At 35.9% G+C, this 23,293-nt stretch overlaps 1 protein-coding gene and 1 long non-coding RNA gene across 42 annotated transcripts in view; one reads left to right on the forward strand and one right to left on the reverse strand.

Moving 5' to 3' along the window:
* The window catches only part of ANKS1B (ankyrin repeat and sterile alpha motif domain containing 1B), a 1,029,975-nt gene that overhangs the window by 471,319 nt on the left and 535,363 nt on the right, over positions 1 to 23,293 (reverse strand). The gene's annotated exons all lie outside the window — the stretch shown is intronic.
* Positions 6,868 to 15,588, forward strand: LOC139080283 (uncharacterized). Its single transcript, XR_011534663.1, has 2 exons — positions 6,868 to 7,060; positions 15,422 to 15,588. It is a non-coding gene; the product is annotated as an uncharacterized lncRNA (long non-coding RNA).

Here is a 23,293-nt window from a genome sequence, read left to right on the forward strand (position 1 = left end):
AATAATACTTGCTTAATAGGGTTGCTCTGATGATTGAATCAGACATTTATAAAACATCAAGCAGTGCCTGGCATTCTATAGGCACCAGATGAAGAAATCATCCCCTCTGTGATAAGATTGTGCTACATACTCATAACTAGAGAAATAAAATTGAAGTCTCAACAAATATTGAGACTTTTTATAGTTCTTTAATGTTTTACTTCTCTGGATAATGTATGTGATCGCCTATAGTTCCTTAATATTTTATTGGATAAACACGGTGACCCCTGTTTGAAGTTCTCTAGCTTACGTCAACATTCCCCTTCCCTGATGAATATTACTAGGTCCTTTCTCCTCTGCCTGTCATGAGAAACTTCCTCCTTTGATGACCACAAGTCAATTCTTGTAAGGGCTCTTGGGATGTACTCATATATAAGAGAGAAACCTGTAATTTTGATGTGTTAAGAAACTAGGGTTAATGATCTCCAGGCTCTGTGTGAGCACCACCCCCCATTCATTCCTATCTGCCATGCAGTTCTAAGTAAATGACAGTGTTAGTTTAAATTTTGACTCTATTTCCTACAAGAACACTCAATGAAAGGGAGTTCATTCCTACCTACTCTTACCCTACTTACCCTTTACTTAAAAGCAAAAACAAAAACAGAATCACTGGATTCCTCCATGGACCACATAATCACAACATTATTAAAGCAATTTTAATGCCAAAGAGCAAAATGGCAGCTGAGAATCCAAGGAAATACTAATTTTACTAGCAGAAAAGGGCTTAAAGAAATTTAAAAATATTCTTTATTGGAGACACATATAAAGTAATAAAATGGGAGTGTCTAAGGCTACATGTATACATGGAACATGGGAAATAGAACCAAAGATGTACTTATAGCTTAGTAAAGAGTTCTTCCCTTTACTGCTGAGGTCATCAAGTTATACAGAAGATCCTTGTGTTCTCAGTGTTGTCCAAAAGATTGGGAAGCAAAACTATACCCTAGGCAATTAGGATCTAGTTCATGATACTAAGCACCTTTAAATTGGTATGTGTCACTCATTGGTGCTGGGTCTTATATGAACTCAGATGGATAAAAAAGTGAGTTCTGGATCATGGTTATATTGAATATACATTTTATGGGGTGGATCAGACCATTGCGAAGTTTTGACCTAGAAACTATTTCCAAACCCATCTCATCTAGTAGCCTGCACAATGGATATTTGTCTTTTCTACTTAAGAGATAATTTGAACATGCTTTGTGATCATTCTCAACAGATTCACTTGATTGGAAAGCATACCGATAAAGTAATAATAATCTATAGACATAATTCTACACTTTGTGACATAAAAGATAGAAGTATTCAAGTTAGAATGTCAGAAATCAAGCTGTCCACCAAAGATTTATGTTCTCTTCCATGGAATAGAGTGGTTGTGTTGCTAGGAAGCAGCTGCCTACCCAGGAATTACATTTCCCCAGTCCTCCTCCTTTCAGACACGACTGTGTGACTGAGATCTGGCCAAGAGAAGGCAGGTAGAAGTGATACACACCACATCTAGGCCTGGTCCAGGGAAACGTCTCAGGTAATCCTCCATTCTCTTTCCCATCTGCTAGATGCATATCAACACCCAGTGTGACCTTGGTAACCATATGTTGAATATTGCAATGTGTCTAAATGAACCCCTGCATCCAGGCACTACCATTTATTATTGAGCAAGAAAAAAAAAAATTGCTGTTATGCTAAGGCACTAAAATTTTGGGGGTGTATCTGCTGCCACAGCTAATATTTATTTTAACTAATATTGAAAGAGACATAGAATGAAGTTCTCCAAATATGGTTTTTTCCTTATGCTTTTGTGTACCCTATTCTGTCCTTACTCCTCTCTTTGATTCTTACTTGTCCTTCAAGACCAAGGTATCATCTCCTCCAAGAAGTCTTTGAGACAAATATGGAATTCATGTGGTGGACTGTAATCCTCTGTGTACATAACAAACTGTGAATATCTAACAACCCTACTGGTATATATGTATTGAATTAATATATAAGTTAACGAAATAAATGGAAAAAGGGAAATATTTTGACTTAAGCACAAATATGGAAAGTATAAGCCTTCTTGAAATTGGGGAAGTAAAAATCTCTTCCAGTTGTGGAAAGTGCAATTGCCATAAATATTAAAAAACACTTATGTATTATAAGCCTTTCTCCTGCTCTGTATTACCTTATAGCAGCCTAAGTATAGCACATTGTACTTCATATAAGTCCGACTCCTTCTCTAGATTGTGAACTTGAAGGCAGACGCCATGGTCTTATTTGTGTTTCTACTTCCAGGCCCCAGTACAGTGCCCTCAGTCGGTGTCTATTGACTGACTTGCTGACTAGGTGACTGGCTAACTGATAGTTTAAGAGGTAATCTCAAAGCTTTTATCAATAAGAAAAATTAAGTGAAATAGATTAGCTATAAGAAAAAAAGCTGTTGAGATATAATCTATATACCACAAAATTCATCTGTTTAATGTGTACAATTCAATGACTTTTAGTCTGTTTAATGAATTGTGCAACCATTGCCACAATCTAATTTTAGAACATTTCCATCACCTGAAAAAGAAACCTTGTAGCAGTCACCCTTCATTCACCTCTTTCCATCCTCAGCCCTAAGCAACCACTAATTTAATTCTTTTCTCTATAGATTTTGCTTATTCTGGACATTTCATATATATGGAATCATGCAATCTCTGGGAGCTTTTAAAAATGTTTTGCCTTTTGAAAATTGCTTATTATTTTTTTAAAATGCAGTTGAATATATGAAACATGTTCTTAAAATTAACAAAAATAGGAACAAGATGGAGTTTTCCATAACTGGCTGAATTACTTAGAATAACTGTGAAAGGAATCAGTAGTTGAAATTTTATTATAAATAATTTTAACAACTGATATTTTCTCCAAATGCCACAAAATTCCTCCCATTTTTTGCACACCAATTTTGCAAAATTTTATAACAAGCGCTAACATTGAGGAATACCAGAGAGTAAATACACAGCTACGCAGCTTTGCAGAGGCTGTTGGTACTCACCAGTATATGTCTTCTCTTGTCTTTCTGGACACAGTTTGACTCTTCCCCAGTGTCCTATATAGTTAGGTGACCATATTACTTAGTTCTGGGCACAAGTGTGAGAATAAGTTGTGTGTGTTACTTATGGACTATGACGGTTAATTTTATGTGTCAACTTGACTGGGTCACAGGGTGCCCAGATCTTTGGTTAAGCACGAGTGTTTCTGTGAGGATATTTCTGGGTGAGATGAACATTTGAATCAGTAGACTGAGTAAAGCAGGTTGCCCTCCCTAACATGGGTGAGCCTCATCCAATCAGTTGAAGTACTGAATAGAACAAAAAGGCTGGGTAAGAGGAAATTCCTGCTGCCTGACTGCCTTGAGCTGGCACAATGGTTTTTTCCTGCCTTTGCACTCAACTGAAATATTGGCTCTTCCTGGGTCTTGAGTCTGCCAACTTCAGACTGGAACTATACCATTAGCTCTCCCATGTCTCCAGTTGCTGACTGCAGATCCTAGGACTTGTTAGTTTCCATAGTCTGAAGAGCCAATTCCTTATAATAAATCTCTCTTATAATAAATCTCTAAATGAAAAATATATATGGGAAGATCCATATATATATATATATATATATATATATATATATATATATATGTATATATATCCTATTGTATAGCCTATCGTCTTTCCTATACTATCCTCTTTCCATATATATCTGTGTGTGTGTATCCTTTTGGTTTTGTTTCTCTGGAGAACCCTGACTAATATGTGGACCCAGAAAATAAATCCTCCCACAGAGGATCCTTGCTCTCTTCTCTCATCTACTGAATGGAGAGGATTCTAAGGACCTAGGGGAAGGGTCACAAAATGGACAGTGTCTGGGACCCTGAATAAAGAATAAGAAGAGAGTCAGCCAGTCAGCCTGCATTGTACTCCAACATGAATGAGAAATAAACATTCCTTGTGTTGATCCCCTGAGATCTGGGGTTTATCTGTTATAGCAGCTAGCTATTTATTGTAGCTACCATTGTGCTACAATTCTTTATTGTAGCACATATTGCATGCTAGATTTTTATGGAACTGAAGAGAAATCTATTCCAAGTTAAAGTGTAACTAAAAGTTAACTATCTCTGTTGAATGAATACATTTTTTGCTTGTGAATTTTCAAGTTTGCCACATAAGGAAAATCTGAGTCATGAACTGATAGCAGAGGAGCACTTTGCCATGACCAGCTACTGGCTGACATCAAGGCATGAGCCCAAGTAGCTGAATTCAGGGACATTGCCTACCGTTCAGACCTGACACATCCAGTCTGGCTTTTCTTAAGAGACAAAGAACAAACCCTATCTGTTAGCAGGCAATTCCATAACAATTAGAAAGCACAAGAATACTTGTATTATTTTTTTCTAGCTATATAAATGCCTGTAACTAATGTTCCAAACTTCATGACCTTCAATAAATATAGGAACTTCTGAAAAATAGGAAATATTTCATCAGAAAGCAACTTCATTAAGAGAGAAGCAGAATTATACTTTGGAACATGGGCTTTGGAATTAGGCTGTCATACATTTAATTTTTTAATTGATTAAACAATTATTTATTGAGAACCTACTAATTAAATTGAACCATGTGAATACCAATATTCAACTCTGTCTGAACTATGAAAAATAATTTTTTATAATTCAATCTAATACATGCCAGATACTGTTGTAGGTGCTGGGCATTCAGTAAGAACCAAACAAAGTCCCTGTTCTCATGGAGCTTACACTTTAGTGGTAACAGCCAGGAAAAAAAGGTCAAATGCATTATATGTCTAGTAATAAATGCAATAGAGAAAAATAAAGAAAGTAAGGGGGATGGGGGTGTTTTGAGGGGTGGAAGTTGCTACTTTATGGTGATCAGGGAAGGCATCTTCAATAAAGTAATATTTGAGTAGAGAATTGTAGGAAGTGAGGGAGTAAACTATATGGCTACCTGAGGGAAGAGCATTCTAGGAAGAGGAAATAGCAGGTGCAAAATCTCTAGGGTATAAATAGCCTTGGAATGTTCAAGAAACAGCAAGGCCAGTGTGACTGGAGCAAAGTGGGCAAAGGAGAAAGTGGTAAGAGATGAGGTCGGCAAGGTAGTAGGGCCAGCTCATGTAAACCTCGGAGAAACTAAAGTCTGTAACTAAAGTCTCTAAAGACTTTAGTTTCCATTGATATATGAGATTAAAAACCTTGGAGAATTTTGGGGAGAGAAGTGACAGGTGTTTCAAGGAATCACTCTGTCTACTTTGTTGAGAATAGATTGTAGCAAAGACAAGGTGGAAGGAAGAGACTAGTTAAAAGGCTATTACAATTATCCAGGTGGGAGAAGATTGTGGCTTGGTCTAAGATATTAGTTGTGCAGCTTGTGAGAAGTGATTAGATTTTGTTATAATATGAAGGTACAAATAAGATTTGGTAACGTATTAAGGTGGAGGATGAAAAAAAGAGGTAAGTGAAAAGGACAGAATTGTCATTAACTGAGATGGGTAAAACTGTAGGAGGAACAGGTTTTGGGACTGTGAGAATTAAGAGTTTAGTTTTGGACGTGAAAAAGTTGAGATGCCTATTAAACATTCAAATGGAGATGTCAGGTAGGCAGCTAAATACAAAACGTGGAGAGACAGCCAGATATAAAGCTTGAAGTCGTCAGCATGTATAAGACAATAAACTATTGAGGCTGATTGAGATCTAGAAAGAGACAGAGAAGACAGTCAAGAACTAAGGCTGGGGCACTCTGGTGTCTAGGGGTTAAAAAATCAGCAGAAGAGAATGAGAGGGAGCCCCTGATGAGGTGGAAAGAGAACCATAGTGTTTTGAATGCAAGTCTCCATTCTTGTGTGACCTCTCCAAGTTTCAGTGCCTACAAATGAAAAATGTAGATAATAATTCCTAGATAACAGACTTCCAAGAGCTGAACAGAGGTAGCATAGGAAAGCATAAACAAGGCCTAGAATGTCCTCAATAAATGTTCATTCCTGACCTTTGGTGAAGTTCTGGATAAATACCAGATTTCTCGTGCTTCCCTCCATTTTTTGCCTCACAGTAAGATCCTCAAATATGAATTCTGTAGTTCAACAATATTGGCTATGGAATCAAGAGCTTCATTATTCTTCAATTATTAGCTATAAATTATTTGATTACAGAGCACACTATCATTAGGTACCTGTCATTTCTCCTCCCTCTTTTCCTCTGTTTTGGAAGTGGACTCAGGATTAAAGGAGGGACTGATCACTAGAATGGGGGTGGGGCGGATTTGAGGCATGGGGGGTGGTGATGGGTTCTTTATCAGCTGGCATTAGTGTAACATTACTTCAACATTTAAGTGCTCACCAAATGATTTAATTTGAAAGGATTTGTTCAGTGCTATGGAAGACGTATCTGTATATAAATAGCTGGGTTAAGTAGACCTTTCACTGCAGCTGTTAAAACCTATTGTTATAGCTAGACACCTTGTAGTGATTCAAGATCATCTGTCTTTGAAGAAAGTCTATGTTTTCTTTGATGCAAATGTGGGCTCTTTTAGCTCTAAAAGAAAGCAGCTTTACTTAGGACAAGTAAGGAAAGTGTCTACTGAATAAATCAGGGGTAGCTGAAATAATACTCAGCCACAATCTCTTGCTTTTATTTCATTTCTCTGCTTTCAATATATACCACTAAATGCTTATTGAAAGAATGAATGGGAAAACTAAATGAATGAGTGAATTCATATATGAATGGGTTCCCTGGTTTTCTCAGACAGAATTGTGCTAAATAATTCTAAAGTTCTGGGTTACTATGGGATCTATCTTTCATAACAAGAATTCTGAAGTAAGGGGAGAGATGTCAGCAACATGGTGGAGTGAACTGTTCCCTTTATCTCTCCCTCTTTTAATTACAACTAAATTGACATTCATTGACCAATGGAGGATACCCAAACGGCACAACAGGACACCTGAGAGACCCACACAGCTATACATCTGAAGGTGGATGGACTGGGTCCCTGAGAAATAGTGGAGATAGGTGAGCTCCTCTACTGTTCCCCAGCAGCCCTGCATGTGTATGAATGCTTTCCTGAATGGCAGGAGGGCCCATAGTGCTGCTGCAGCCCCACAAGTGGGAACGTGTCTCAGTGTGACTGTGAGAAGAGGTGGCGGTAGCCCTCCATTCTTGAGCAAATGCTTTCCCAGCCTTTGGGAGTGCCCACCATACCCACACAACTTCTAGCAGAGGGGGTGGGATCAGAAACACAGCTCCTGCTTCCCCCTAGTGGTAACAGGTGGAAACTGTGACCTGATATTACCACAAAGATGTCAGCAAAGGATTAATTCATTGAACACCACGAGAAATTACAGGAACAATTCACAGCAGGAGGAAAATGACAAGTCTCCAGAAACCAACCCTGAAGTCACAGAAAATTACACCTAAATGACACACAATTCAAAATAGCTGTCATAAACTCAATGAGTTACAACAAAACTCAGAAAGACAGTTAACTGAGCTCAAGAATAAAAATAATGAGAAGAAGGAATACTTCACCAAAGAGATTGGAACAATAAAGAAAAAACAAGCAGGAATTCTGGATATGAAGAACACAATTATTGATATAATAAATAACATAGAATCCTTAAAAAATAAAGCTGATGTTATGGTGGAAAGAATTAGTGGTTTAGAGGTTAGAAATATAGAAATGCTTCAGGCGGTGGAGGAGAGAGAACTAAGATAGTTTAAAAATGAGGGAATTCTGGGGCTGGCCCCATGGCCAAGTGGTTAAGTTCGCGTGCTCCGCTGCAGGTGGCCCAGTGTTTTGTTGGTTTGAATCCTGGGTGCAGACACGGCATTGCTCCTCAAACCAAGCTGAGGCAGTGCCCCACATGCCACAACTAGAAGGACCCACAACAAAGAATATACAACTATGTACTGGGGGGCTTTGGGGAGAAAAAGGAAAAAATAAAATCTTTAAAAAAAATGAGGGAATTCTTCAAGAAATATCTGACTCAATTATTACAAGCAACATAAGGATTATAGGTATTCAAGAGGAAGAAGAGATTGAGAAATGAGCAGAGAGATCATTCAAAGAAATAATACCTGAGAACTTCCCAAATCTGGTGAAAGATCTGGACATACAAATACAGGAAGCCAATAGAACTCCTAATTACATCTATGTGAAAAGACCTTCTCCAAGGCATATATTACTATAATTGGCAAAAGTCAATGACAAAGAAAAATATTAAGGTCAGCAAGGCAGAAGAAAATAATCTACAAAGGAAACCCTATCATGCTTTCAGTGAATTTCTCAGAAGAAACCTTACAAGCTAGGAGAGAATGGAATGATATATTCAAAATACTGAAAGACAAAAACTTTCAGCCAAGAATACTCTATCTAGTGAAACTATCCTTCAGACATGAAGGAAAAATAAAAGCTTTCTTAGATAAATAAAAGCTGAGGGAGTTCACCACTAGACTTCCTCCACAAGAAATAATCAAGGATGCCCTCATATCTGAAACAAAAAGGCAATGGTCTACAAAGCTTTGAGCGAGGAGATAAATAGGCAAAATCAGAAAACTGCAGCTCACTTTCAGAACCGGGTAGTAAATACTTAAATTATAACATAAAAGATAAAGGGAAAGAAACAGTTAAAAGTAACTATATTCAACTTAGTGACAAACTCACAACATGAAACACAATAATTTGTGACCAAAAAAACTCAGAAGGGAAAGAGGAAAGAGATGGAACCTGCTTAGGAAAATGGAAATAAGAGGCTATCATAAAAAGGACTATCTCATCTATGAGATCTTTTATACAAACCTCATGGTGAACAATAAACAAAAAATCAGGACAGAGACACAATTCATAAATAAAGAGAAAGCTCAGAAAACCACCACAGAAAACCACCCAACTGCAAGGGCAGTCAGAATACAAGGGAAGAGAAACAGTGGAAATATAGAACAACTGGAAAAAAAGAGATAAAATGGCAATATTCACCCCTCATGCATCAATAATCACTCTAATGTAAATGGATTGAATTCTCCAATCAAAAGACACAGGGTAGCTGGATGGATTAAAAAACAAGACCCAACGATATGCTGCCTCCAGGAAACATATCTCATCTCTAAAGACAAACATAGACTCAGAGTGAAGGGGTGGAAGATGATATTCCAAGCTAATGGCAAACAAAAGAAAGCAGGTGTAGCCATACTTGTATCAGACAAAGCAGACTTCAAGATAAAAAAGACAATGAGAGACAAAGAGGGGCATTATATAGTGATAAAAGGGACTTTCTACCAAGAGGACATAACACTTATGAATATATATGTACCCAGCACAGGAGCACCAAAGTACATAAAGCAACTATTAACAGACGTAAAAGGAAAATTTAACAGCAACACAATAATAGTAGGAGACCTCAACATCCCACTTACATCAATGGATATATCATCCAGACAGAAAGTCAACAAGGAAATACTGGATTTAAATGAAATACTTGACCAGATGGCCTTAGATATATAGAGTATTCCATCCAAAAACAACAGAATACACATTCTTTTCAAGTGCACCTGGAACATTCTCAAAGATAGATCATATGGTGGGAAACAGTGCAAACCTCAATAAGTTTAAGAAGATTGAAATCATATCAAGCATCTTTTCTGACCACAATGCTATGAAACTAGAAATCAACTACAAGGAAAAAAGCTGAGTAAGTCACAAATATGTGGAGACTAGACAAGATGCTACTGAAAAACCATTGGATCAATGAAGAACAAAAGGAGAAATTTTAAAACACCTGGAGACAAATGAAAATGAAAATACAACATACCAACTCTTTTGGGATGCAGCCAAAGTGGTTTGAGAGGGAAATTCATAGCAATCTAGGCCCACCACAACAAATGAGAAAAATCTCAAATAAGAAATCTTAAACTACACCTAACAGAACTAGAAAACGAAGAACAGAGAAGGCCCAAAGTCAGCAGAAGGAAGGAAATAATAAAAGTTAGAGCAGAAATAAACGAAATAGAGACTTAAAAAGCAGTAGAAAGGATCAATGAAAGTAAGAGCTGTTTCTTTGAAAAGATAAACAAAATTGACAAATCCTAAACCAAACTCAACAAGAAAAAAAGAGAGAAGGCTCAAAAAACAAAATTAGAAATGAAAGAGGAGAAATTACAATGGATACCACAGAAATACAAAGGATTATAACCGAACATCATGAAAAACCACATGCCCACAAACTGGATAATTTAGAAGAAATGGATAAATTCTTAGACTCATACAACCTCCCAAAACTGAATCAAGAAGAAATAGAGAATCTGAATAGACCAATCACAAGTAAAGATGTCAAAAACCTCCAAAAAACAAAAGTCTAGGAGCAAATGGCTTATCCAGAGAATTCTACCAAATATTCAAAGAAGATTTAATACCTATCCTTTTCAAACTACTCCAAAAAATTGAATAAGATGGAACACATTCTAACTCATTCTATGAGGCCAACATTACCCTCATACCAAAGTCAGACAAGGACAACATAAAACAAGGAAAATTACAGGCCAATATCAGTGATGAACATAGATGCAAAAATCTTCAACAAAATATTGGCAAATCAAATACAGCAATACATTAAAAGGATCATACACCATGATCAAGTTGGATTTATACCAGGGATGCAGGGATGGTCAAAATCCAGAAATCAATCAGTGTGATACACCACATTAACAAAATGAGGAATAAAAACCACATGATCACTCAATAGATGCAGAGAAAGCATTTAACAAGATCCAATATCCATTTGTGACAAAGTCTGTCAATAAAACGGCTATAGAAGGAAAGTACCTCAACATAATAAAGTACATATATGACAACCTAGCAGCCAACATCATACTTAACAGTGAAAAAGTAAAAGCCACCCCTCTGAGAACAGGAACAAGACAAGGGTGCCCATTCTCGCCACTCCTATTCAACATAGTACTCAAAGTTTTGGCCAGACCAATTAGGCAAGAAAAAGAAAGAAAAGGAATCCAAACTGGAAAGGAAGAAGTAAAACTCTCACTGCAGATGACGTGATTCCACATATAGAAAGCTCTAAAGAATTCATCAGAAAACTATTAGAAATAATCAACAACTACAGCAAAGTATAAAATCAATTTACAAAAATCAGCTACATTTCCATATACTAATACAATTTTGCAGAAAGAGAAGTCAAGAATACAATCCCACTTACAATCACAACAAAAAGAATAAAATGTCTAGGAATAAACTTAAGCAAGGAGGTGAACGACCTATACACTGAAAACTATAAGACATTATTGAAGAAGTTGAAGAAGATATAAAGAAATGGAAAGATATTCCATGCTCATGGATTGGAAGAATAAACATAGTTAAAATGTCCATATTAGCTAAAGAAATTTACAGATTCAATGCAATGCCAATCAGAATCCCAGTGACATTCTTCATGGAAATAGAACAAAGAATCCTAAAATTCATATGGGGCAACAAAAGACCTCAAATAGCCAAAGCAATCCTGAGAAAAAAGAACAAAGCTGGAGGCATCACAATCCCTGACTTCAAAAGATACTACAAAGCTATAGTAATTAAAACAGCATGATACTGGCACAAAAACAGACACACAGATGAATGAAACAGAATTGAAAGCCTAGAAATAAAACCACACATCTATGGAAAGTTAATCTTCGACAAAGGAGCCAACAACATACAATGGAGAAAAGAGTCTCTTCAATAAATGGTATTGGGAAAAGTGGATAGCCACACACAATAGAATGAAAGTAGACCATTATCTTGCACCATACACAAAAAACAATTCAAAATGGATTACAGACTTGAATGTAAGATATGGAACCATAAAACTCCTAGAAGAAAATATAGGCAGTACACTCTTTGACATCTGTCTTAGCAGCATCTTTTTGAACACCATGTCTACTCAAGGAAGGGAAACAGAAGGAAAAATTAACAAATGGGACTACATCAGACTAGAAAGCTTCTGCAAGGCAAAGGAAATCATGAATAAAATGAAAAGACAACCCACCAACTGGAAGAAAATATTAGCAAATCATATATCCAAAAAGTGGTTAAATTGCAAAATATATAAAGAATTCATACAACTTAACAAGAAAAAAACAAACAACCCAGTCAAAAAAGGGGCAGAGGATGTGAACAGACATTTTTCCAAAGAAGAAATACAGATGGCTAACAGGCACATGAAAAAGTGTTCAGCATCACTAATTATTAGGGAAATGCAAACCAAAACTACAATGAGATATCACCTTACACCTGTCTGAAAGGCTATAATTAACAAGAGAAAAAATAACAAATGTTGGAGAGGATGTGGAGAAAAGGGAACCCTCCATACACTGCTGGTGGTAATACAAATGGTGCAGCCACTACGGAAAACAGGGTGGAGATTTCTCAAAAAATTAAAAATAGAAATACCATATGATCCAGCTATCCCACTATTAGGTATTTATCCAAAGAACTTGAAATCAACAATTCAAAGTGATTTATGCACCCCTACATTCACCGCAGCATTATTTAAAATAGCCAAGATGTGGAAGCAACCCAAGTGCCCTTCTACGGATGAACAGATAAGGAAGAAATGGCATATATATACAATGGAATACTACTTAGCCATAAAAAAAGACAAAATTGTCCCATTTGCAACAACCTGGATGGAACTTGAGGGTATGATGTTAAGCGAAATAAGCAAGACAGAGAAAGATAAATACTGCATGATTTCACTTATATGGGGAAGATAAAGAAATACATGTATAAGGAGAACAGGTTAGTCGTTACCTGAGGGGAATGTGCTTGGGAGTGGGCAAAATAGGTAAAGGGACACATATTTATGGTGATGGATGTAAACTAGACTACTGGTGGTCAGTGTGATGCAGTGCATACAGAAACTGCTAAACAATGATGTACACCTGAAATTACACAATGTTGTAAACCATTATGACCTCAATAAAATAATTGGAAAAAAAATACTTTTCATAAAGAAGAGAAAAAAACCTAGAGTAACACCAAAATTTAGCCAGTAAGCTAGTAAGCAGTCTGTAAGGCATCTCAGGGGATCCTCTGGTAGGATTTTTTTTCAAGTTCCTATCCCTCTTCCCTCCCACCACCCCCACAGAATTGGAATTTACAAATTGCATATCCTCTTTGGGAGGCAGGACTGGGCAGCAGTAAAGAGAAAAGGAAATCCTTGGTGCTTTAACTAGGGCTAGTACTTGACCGCCCAAAGCAGAGCAAATAGAAAACAGATGACTAGTAAGATGGGCTGTAGTACAATGCAGGTACTTCAGGTAAACTGAAGCCCAGGCTACAACCACGCTTTGCAAAGAATATTCCAAACCATATATCCTTATAATTTAAAAAACCCGAAAAGCCATTCATAGCAGTGAAATTTTATGTTCCTCCTATATCTTTCTCTCCATCTCCACTCCTGCTACCATAGTTCAAACCACTGTCTTCTCTTGCCAGGACTACTGAAAAGCCTTTTTATTAGTCTCTTTGCTGCCCTTCTATAATTCATTCTCCACATATCACTTGGAATGATCCTTCTAGAATATAAATCAAATCAAATCACACCCCTACTTAAAATCTTCCAATGGCTCCCCATGATACTTGGAACAAAGTCCAAACTCTTCCCGGTGGTCTTTACGATCCGATGTGATCCAGCAGCTAACACCTCTCTGATTTCTTCCTGGATCATTATCCCCTTCACTACTCTCCAGGTACATTCATATATAGATAGATAGATGCTTTTATTAAGATATAATCAGCATATAATAACTGAACTCACTTCAAGTCTACCATTTGATGTTTTGACATTTGTATACACGCACGCATGCAACCATGATCACAATCAAGATAACAGACACATCTAGCATCCTCGATTTTCTTTTGCCCTTTCGCAGTTCCTCACTCATGCCCTGTCTTGTTCACTAATGCTCCAGGCAACAAACAATCTGCTTTCTGTCACTGTAGATAAGTTTACTTTTTCTAGAATTTTATGTAATAGAATAATACAGTGTGTCTTCTCTTTTCGTCTAGCCTTTTTTACTCAGCATAATCATTTTGAGGTTCACCCATGTTGTTGCACGTATCAGTATGAGTTGTTCATTCCTTTTTATTGCCAAATCGTATTCCATTGCATGGCTGTAGCACAATTTGTTTATCCACACATCTTTGGTGAATATTTGGATTCCTTCCAGTTTGGGCGGTTATAAATAAAGCTGCTATGAACATTGGTATACAAGTTTTTGCATAGACATATGCTTTCATTTCTCTTGGGTAAATACCTAGGAGTAAATGGCTGGGCCACATGGTAGATATATATTTAACTTTTCATAAAACTGCCAAGCTGTTTTCCAAAGTGGTTATACCATTTTACATTCCCACCAGCAATGTATTAGTGTTTCAGTTGCTCTACATTCTCACCAACACTTGGTATGGTCTGTCTTTTTAATTTATAATTTATAATAGGTGTGTATTAGACTAATGACTAATGATGTTGAGTATTTTTTCATATGCTTATTTACCATCTGTATATCTTCTGTGGAGAGGGGTCTATTGAAATCTTTTTCTCAATTTTTAAAATTGAGCTATTTGTTTCCTCATATTGAGTTTGAGAGTTCTTTATATATTTTGGATCAGGCCTTTTTATCATATATGATATTTGGAAATATATTATCTCAATCTGTGGTTTGTCTTATTATTCTCTTATTAACATCTTTCTGAAGGCACAAATTCTTAATTTTGATAAAGTCCAAATTTATCAAATTTTTGTTTTATGGATTATACTTTTGATTTCATTTTTAGACACTTCTTTGTCTAACCCAAGGTCAAAAATGTTGTTTTCTCCTACAAATTTTAGAGTTTTAGGCTTTACATTTATGTTTATGATCCATTTGAGTTAATTTTTTATATGGTATAAGGTATGGATCAATGCTCTTTTTTCTAATGATATCCAATTTTACCAGAAATATTTGTTGAAAAGATTTTCCTTTTATCACTGAATTGCATCTTATATAAAAGCCAATTGGCCACATATATATGGCTCTACTTCTGGACTCTATCGTGTTCCACTGCTCTGTTGATTTATCTTTATCCTGACACCAATATTAGAGATTGTGATGTTACAGTAAGTCTTGAAGTTAGTCAGTGTAAGTCTTGAAACTTTAACTTTTTCCAAAGTTGTTTTGGGCTATTCTGCATCCTTTACATTTACATATGAATTTGAAGATGAATCTGCCAATTTCTACAAAAAAGCCTGCTAGGATTTTGACGAGGGTGGCATCTTTCTGAGAATTAAAAGTTTATTATCGCTTTAAGACTTTCACATTTTTCTTTTTGTTTATTTTCTCTTTACACAGATCTCCCCATGGCTGGGTCCTTTGCACCATTCAGATTTCAGCTCAAAAATAGTATCCTCAGAGACTACTTTACCCGAGAACCCAACTTAAATGATTACCTCTCATCTCTTTATATTGAAGCATTCTGTTTTACTGACTTCTTAATATTAATTACCAGCTGAGATTAATCTTGTTGATTTGTTTATTTAGTTGCTTATTATGTGACCACAGAACTTTAGAATGTAAGTTAAAAGAGTAGAGATCTTGCTTCTCTTATTCAGTTTGTATTTTTAAAGCCAAAAAGTACCTTTCACAAGCAGACACTAAATATTTGTCAAATGAATGATTGACTCTTCAACAGATGTGCCTCTAAGTAAAGATTCAACTAGTAAGGAAATATCATAATATTAACTAGCACATAATAACTAACTTATGAAATATTTCTCTGGGCAAGATGTGGGGACTTGAACATTACTTAAAGCTGTATTTCTCTTTAAGGTGGCCAATTGTGTTTGCTGGGCTAGATTATGGCATTTCAGAAATACAGATTTTTTTTAAAAAAAGCAACATTTGTCAATTTGGCTCATTAGTTTTTTAAGCAAAGTTTAAAAGAGATCTCACATAAGAGAGAGATAAAGTGCACATGACTTTTGGCCAATGAATCAACTGGAACAAATAAAATCTTTCCCCAAACATTATAAAGACAAAGAGTAGAAAGTTTCAGGTCCATGAGAAATTATAGGTATTTCCAATATTTGGAATATTTAAATCAAATAACATTTGATTTAAAAAGAAAAACTAGCCATAGTTTTGACGTAATGCAGGCAGCAATTAGGAAGTATTTTGTAAATGTGCTTGATTTTTTAAAGTAACAAACAACAGCAAAATCAACTTATTGAATCCTATCCATGTTTCAAATGCATGAACAGAATTCTATCATTCAGAAGCTCATACAGGGGCCGGCCTGGTGGTGCAGTGGTTAAGTTCGTAGGTTCTGCTTTGGTGGCCCGGGGCTCGCTGGTTCAGATCCTGGGTGCAGACCTACGACTGTTTGTCAAGCCATGCTGTGGCAGGCGTCCCACATAAAACAGAGGAAGATGGGCATGGATGTTAGCTCAGGGCTAGTCTTCCTCAGCAAAAAGAGGAGGATTGGTGGGGGATGTTAGTTCAGGGCTAATCTTCCTCAAAAGAAGAAGAAGAAGAAGAAGAAGAAGAAGAAGATCATGCAACACAAATATAAAACTTAAAGCTGTCTCAAGATCTCTTGTAGTAGTAGAAATATAGAATTTTCCTCTTTGTGCTATTTCCCTCACTCAGAACCTTCATTCATTAAACCCACCAGACTTGTACTGAGCACCAAGCATGTACCAGAAACTGTGCTAGGCAATGGGGATAAGAAATGAATAAAACAGAGTCCTAACCCTTTAAGAAGTCACAGATTTAATCATTTTGATTGCTTAAAGGAAAAAACCCACAATTGAAGAGACTGGAAATTATGAAATTGGTGATTTCTTTCCATTGCGGTCCTTAAGCGGCTTTCATTCAATAGTTATGCCTCATGGTGGGTTCAGCTTTCCCCTTCCTCAGCCAAGTGACTCAGAGGCAACTGCAGATCTAGTGTTCTATTATTAGCCTTCTCAAATCTGATTATTCTAAGAAGCACTTCCCACTGGCAACATGGTAATCATGTTTAAATATAACTCTCCATGATCAATCTAAATCTCCAAATTTTTAACCACGTTCTCCTGTGGCTTAGAGACTCTGCTTTTTAAAAAATTATTAATTCACATTTTTATGATCCTAGGTTAATTTAATATGTAAGGGGTGTGTGTGTGCATGTGTGAGTATAAGTTTGTTTCCTTTTACACTAACGTATTAGACAAAAGCTCTTTGAATAAAAAATCTTTGGCTCTTCTAGGCTCCTCTTTCCCCATGCTCTTGCCTGCACCTTTCAGATGTGCTAGAGTTAAATTCTCAGGATGAGAACTAATAGGATGTTTGCATAACAACTCATAACTTATGGTTTGTATAATTACAGCAGCTAACATTTATCGAATGTTTCTTATGTACCATGCACTGGGTAATATGCCTGCTCTCATTTACCTTCTCATTAATCTTGTGAAGTGGGGACTCTTATTTCTCCATTTCATCAAGCAGATTCAGATAAGATGAATGACTTCACCTAGATTACATTAGTAAGTAAACAGAATAGGATTTTAACTTAACCTTATCTGTCTAGTCATAGCCTGTATACTTAGTCACTGTATTAACATGAAGGTATACTTTAACATTAGAAAACACTAATATTAAAAATTAAGAATGGTTTCTATATCCTTTTGTAACTTCATTTTCCAGGCTTTTAGCAACTAGGGCTATGAGACTGAAATTGTTCATCTTCTGTTTTTGTGGACATTTTTGTTTTTTAAAACAAGCTGTTAGAGGAAACTTTTGCATCATGGATCTGGAAATACAAGGCTGTAGCTGACCTTTCATTTATTTTTGCAATTTTGGCCATAAGCCATTTATTCTATTTCATGTTTGTAGCTTCCAAAGAGCAAGAAGGAGAGTTCATGAGCTAATATAAAAAATGTCACTATCATATGAAATAAATGCTTAATTTTCATAGCAAACCTCTCTATGAATTATCTTACTCTTTTCCTTTCAAACTGTAATAAAAATTACAATTACTTTTCCACTTTTCTTGGTCCTAAGCTTCTATCCTATTACTTTTGAATAATTTGCATATTTGTTTGTGATTGCCATTGTTAACTATATAAATTTAACTTTAAGTTATCTTTCAGAGTAAACAGTTGCCCAATTTTCCAAAGATCATACTCTGACAATAGTATTTAAGATGTATCTATATGCATATTCAGGAAAAAGACTAATCAATGAATAAAACAAATTTTCCTAATAAGTAATTTTAAAAAATCTCTTTCCCCTGCTTTTTTTGTTAAGCACATTGCATTTTCTTTTTGATATTAAAAGTCGACATCCCCTGGCTACACAGTTTCAGTGATGAGCTTTTTTTAATTGATTTCTTGCTTCTCCCAGACAAGGACAATAAATGATCTAAACCTATTACTGTTCCTATTCTTGGTGGGCAAATCACAGTTCCTCCAATCTGTTTATCCAGTTTGCCTTTATGGTCAATACAGTTGGCTGCCATCAAAGCAGTTCTGGGACAAGCCACATTTAATGCTAAAAGTCTGATGTGAATGATTCAGCCTAACAGATGACGGAATCTATGCAACAGTCAGACAATTACTGTGCTGTGGGAAAATAAAAATGTCTTAAATAATTTACTAGGGGGAAAAAATCTATATTAAAAGGAGTAAAATTAAAAATCTAACCAAGAGTATTAAAATTCCAAAAGAATTAGGCCTGAGGAAAGGACCCTTTAAGATACCCAAATGATTTCATACAGACCTACAGATCCATCTAATGAGTGGTTGCTAAATATGATAAATGCAGTTCATTATTGTTTTAGAAGGACATGAACTATAGATAATTACAGGTAAACTATCATTCCAACACTAAATGTAATGTGGATGACACATTACATTGGGCCTTTATTGTCTCCCACTTATTGAACATCTACTGAGAGTAGAACATAACAGAAGTTCAGCCTTACAAATAAAAAAAAAACCAAGCAACAAAAAACATAGATCAAAGCCTATTATAATAAACTCCAGGGAGCATCTACATTTTGGCTGCAATACAATTTTGTTTTGTTTACACATTTAGAAATCACTTTACCATTAAAAGGAAGCTAGAGACAAATAAAAAGGTTCATGCCCACCTGTTCTGGAGAATTTTAGAAAGTAAAATGTTGTGTTCCAAACTCAGTAGGTGTAAAGGGGAGAGAAAACGTACATAGCTTCACTTTTGCTTGTTCTCTTTATGGGTGAGTCTTGGTCTGATTTGGTGCACAAATGAAAGTTTAGATGTATAGTTCAGTTGTGTAGTTTAGCTGAGAGTGTGATGTGGATGTAAAGACTGCAATAAATGAAAAAGTAAGTACTACTTGGTGGCCAGGCAAAAAAATCTGTGAAAAACTGAATTCTTCTCTCAATGTATGGGTGGAATGATCACTCACACAAGAAGGAACAAAGGGATACTGCACAGGAATTATGTATTGCAATACATTTGGTGTACCATTTTAGGATGATGGAAATGGAGTCGTGGGAAACCCTGTAATAAAAAGGATTTTACCATTTATTTATTAAAACACTTTTATGTATTAAATGTACATAATAAATTTACTCATTCATTGGTTCAAACAAAAACATTGAGTATATACTATGAGGCAGTCACTGGGTGAACTGAATAGACTTGGTTTTATGCTGATGGAGTTTAAAATTGGAGAGAGAAAAAGATAAACTCTTGGGAAGAAATAAACAACAAGAAAACATAACCATTACAGTCAATAGGAAACACCAAAATTCATAAAAACAATGACAACTGTTCAATAGTACTAGTATAAAAAAGATATAAACCAATAGTAAGACATTGGAGAGACTAGGGTCAAGCCAAGTTAGTTTGAGGAGGCCAAGTAGGAGAGTTAAATTAAAAGGTGGGAAAGAGAATTTGTTCGAGTGGGAAGGGCATACCTGGCAGGCCAAACAGTTTTGGGTAGGAGAAATGTGCAGTAAAGGTTTTCTTAGCAGACTTGCAGAGAATGGATGTGGGGAACATCATTAGTTTTTAACTCTTTGTCAGTCTTTGTACAATGAAGAGAGTCACATGGTGCAGAGATTCTCTCTCCAATCTCAATAAATGCAGATTTATTTCACGGTGAAGACATTTCATATATGAAAATCAGATTTTTTAGAACAAAATAGGTACTGGTTATTTGCATGACAAAATAATTGCTTGATTTACAAGCGAATTTTGCCATAGCATTATTATTTAAACAATAAACTCTTTTTATGTATTAAAAACTAATGCTATTTTCTAAAATGCACTTTATACACTCTCCTCCCCAGAACACATGTATTGTAGAAAAGAATGTATCCATTTGCCTTTCAGTAAAACAGCAGCAGCCCTACCATTGCATTTCACTTAGCTATTAATGTCAAAAAGGCTCAATTAAACTAAGTTTTTCAGATTCCCCTTGAAAATAGTCTTCAGAGGTCAATGGGGGCTGTGGTATACAGACAGGGACTGAATGAAGAGTAAGTATGACATTATTTTTCAGTGATGTGCCAGGCATATGAATTATTATAGTGGCTTGAAAGAAGACTACTTTATCTAAGAATCTTTACAATTCCTCTCCATTCAATGGATTTTTCAGTGTCACCTATAAAACATTTCAAACAAAAAGGGCTACATTGTTAAGTACCCCAAAGAATCAAATTTGGCAACATAGACTTGGCTTTTCCTCTCTTATATAAAGTATAAAGTTATGAATACAGACTGATTTAGTTTAGACTTACTTCTTGTCAGTCATCTAATCAATAAAACACCTTTTATACAATACAAAGCATGTTGCAGGTGGAGATGACATTAAAAGCTGGCTAAAATACTAAATTTTATAAGACTTAAAATCTAGTGCCACAAGAAGTCCAGAAGATTAGTTATCATGCTCTTTGGGTTAATTGGGCCGAAATGTTTGCTTCTGAGAAATATGCAGAAGGGCCACCCAGTCATTAAACAATCTTAGCAAATGCACATGCTGGTCAGAATGGTCCTGTCTGAATAAAATACTTAAGACTCACATGTGGCAAGAAAACATCCTCCAGGAGAGCCATGTCATTAGAAATGTACACTTCAGTTACTGCTGATCTAAAGCACAATACTTATTACAAGGGGAAGATATACATATTAGTGGAAACCATGAACTTGCCTTAAAAATCTAAATTTAGAAAATCCATCATAGATGAAATGTGGGTTCTGTCAGTCATTGGCCATTTATCCCAGATTAGTTTTCTGTTTCAAGAAGAAAAATAATCTATTCTAAATATTTTCTTAATCAACTTCCTCTTTGCGGTTCTAGTCACCTATTAATCAGTCCTCTGTTTATCTACATCTACCTATCTAAAACAAATATTTATTGAAGGTATACTATGTGCTAGCATTGTTCTAAAGCCTGGGATTCCAGTAGTGAACTGCACTAGGTGCCTATACTCATTCTAGAGAGTTAAACAGACAATAAAAATGTAATCAAACAATAATTTCAGTATTGATAAGTTGTATGAAGAAAAATAAAGCAAAGTAGGAGGAGATAGACTATTTTGAATAGAGTCATCAGGGAAGGCCTTCTTAGGTGGGTAGGTTTCATTTGAGCAGAGGGTTCTTTCTTGCTCTCCCTAATCTATCATTTTGTTGTTGTTGTTAGCTGAGCACTTCCTGTACAGTGCTGATTCCTGGCTCTTCTCTCTCCCTCCTACAATTTACTTTTACCAGGTTTTGCATCTCAGAAAGAGTGAGATAGGGGGTAAAACGTGTGTGTGACAGTGTTGTTATTGCTGACAGCTCTACAGAGAGGTTTGGTTCAAAAGAAGGCTGACAAGAATGGATAAAATGAGATATTCTTGGATTCTAATGATGCGCTTTTTCTATGCTACCCTGGGCTCATGTATCAATAGATAATTGAGAGTTGCCTGGTTTTCTGAGTGATCTCAGTCTATGACAGGCTCTGGGTTTATGTCTAATATTGGTCATCTATAATACACAAAATATTTTAGTTTAGTAATTCATTGTAACTTGTTCATCTCTAAATTTGCTAGGAAGTCATCTTGAATCTTCAGCAATGAATTTGTACAGATGGTCTCTGATTTACAATGCTTTGACTTACAATTTTTTCAGCAACGATGGTATGAAAGTGATACCCTTTAGTCAGTAGAAACCATAGTTCATATTTTGAATTTTGATCTTTTCCTAGGCCAGGAATATGCAGTACTATACTCTCTTGTGATGCTGGGCTGCAGTAGCGAGCCACAGCTCCCAGACAGCCACGTGATCATGAGGGTAAACAACTGACAGACTTACAACCATTCTGTACCCATACAGTCATTCTGTATGTGAATTTCACTACAGGATTCAATGAATTACATGACATCTTCAACACTTTGTTATAAAGTAGGCTTTGTGTTAGATGATTTTGCCCAACTGTAGGCTAATGTAAGTGTTCTGAGAACGTTTAAGGGAGGTTAGGCTAAGCTATGATGCTCAGTAGGCTAGATGTATTAAATGCATTTTTGGCTTAGACATTTTCAACTTAGAATGAGTTTATTGGTTGGTAACCCAATCCTAAGTCGAGGAAGATTTGTACTTTCAGACTTCCTTCAATTAATAAGAAAAGTGAATGTATCTATTTTACATACTGTATATTTTCTTCTGATATTAATTTAAATGAAAATAAATTGTTTCCTAATTCCCTGATTCACGTAACAAGGACTATCACTAAATTGATGGTAAAAACTTTACACAACGTAACAGGCTCAAAGTACTGTTTACCTAGCATGGTGATGCCTCCTAACTATAGGGTGAAGGCCTGTGGGAACATCTTAGATCTAAAAGAAGTAGTTCCTTGCAGTTACAGAGGCAGAGAAAAACTCTCTTAATATTTCTAGAGAGAAGGAGAAGGAACGTAGAGTTTCAGACTCTCAGAGTCCTCAGAAATACATACACAACAAAGAATTCTTGTTTCATCAGAATTTTTCTTGGGAGGCTAAATGATGTTCTACAGCTAAAATCAAAAGTCAAATGTCTGTCTTACGGGATTCTCTCTACATGCATCAGGACTCAAGAATGCTTAATAAATCAAAGAATGTTTCCTGGAATCAAAGAAGCTTGGAGTAGGAAGAGATCTTAAAAATCACTAGTCCAACTCTCCATTTAAGTCTCGAATCACTGTGCAACTTCCCTGCCATACAATATTCAGACTCC

This window comes from Equus przewalskii, chromosome 29, assembly GCF_037783145.1.
Source record: "Equus przewalskii isolate Varuska chromosome 29, EquPr2, whole genome shotgun sequence".
NCBI lineage: Eukaryota > Metazoa > Chordata > Mammalia > Perissodactyla > Equidae > Equus > Equus przewalskii.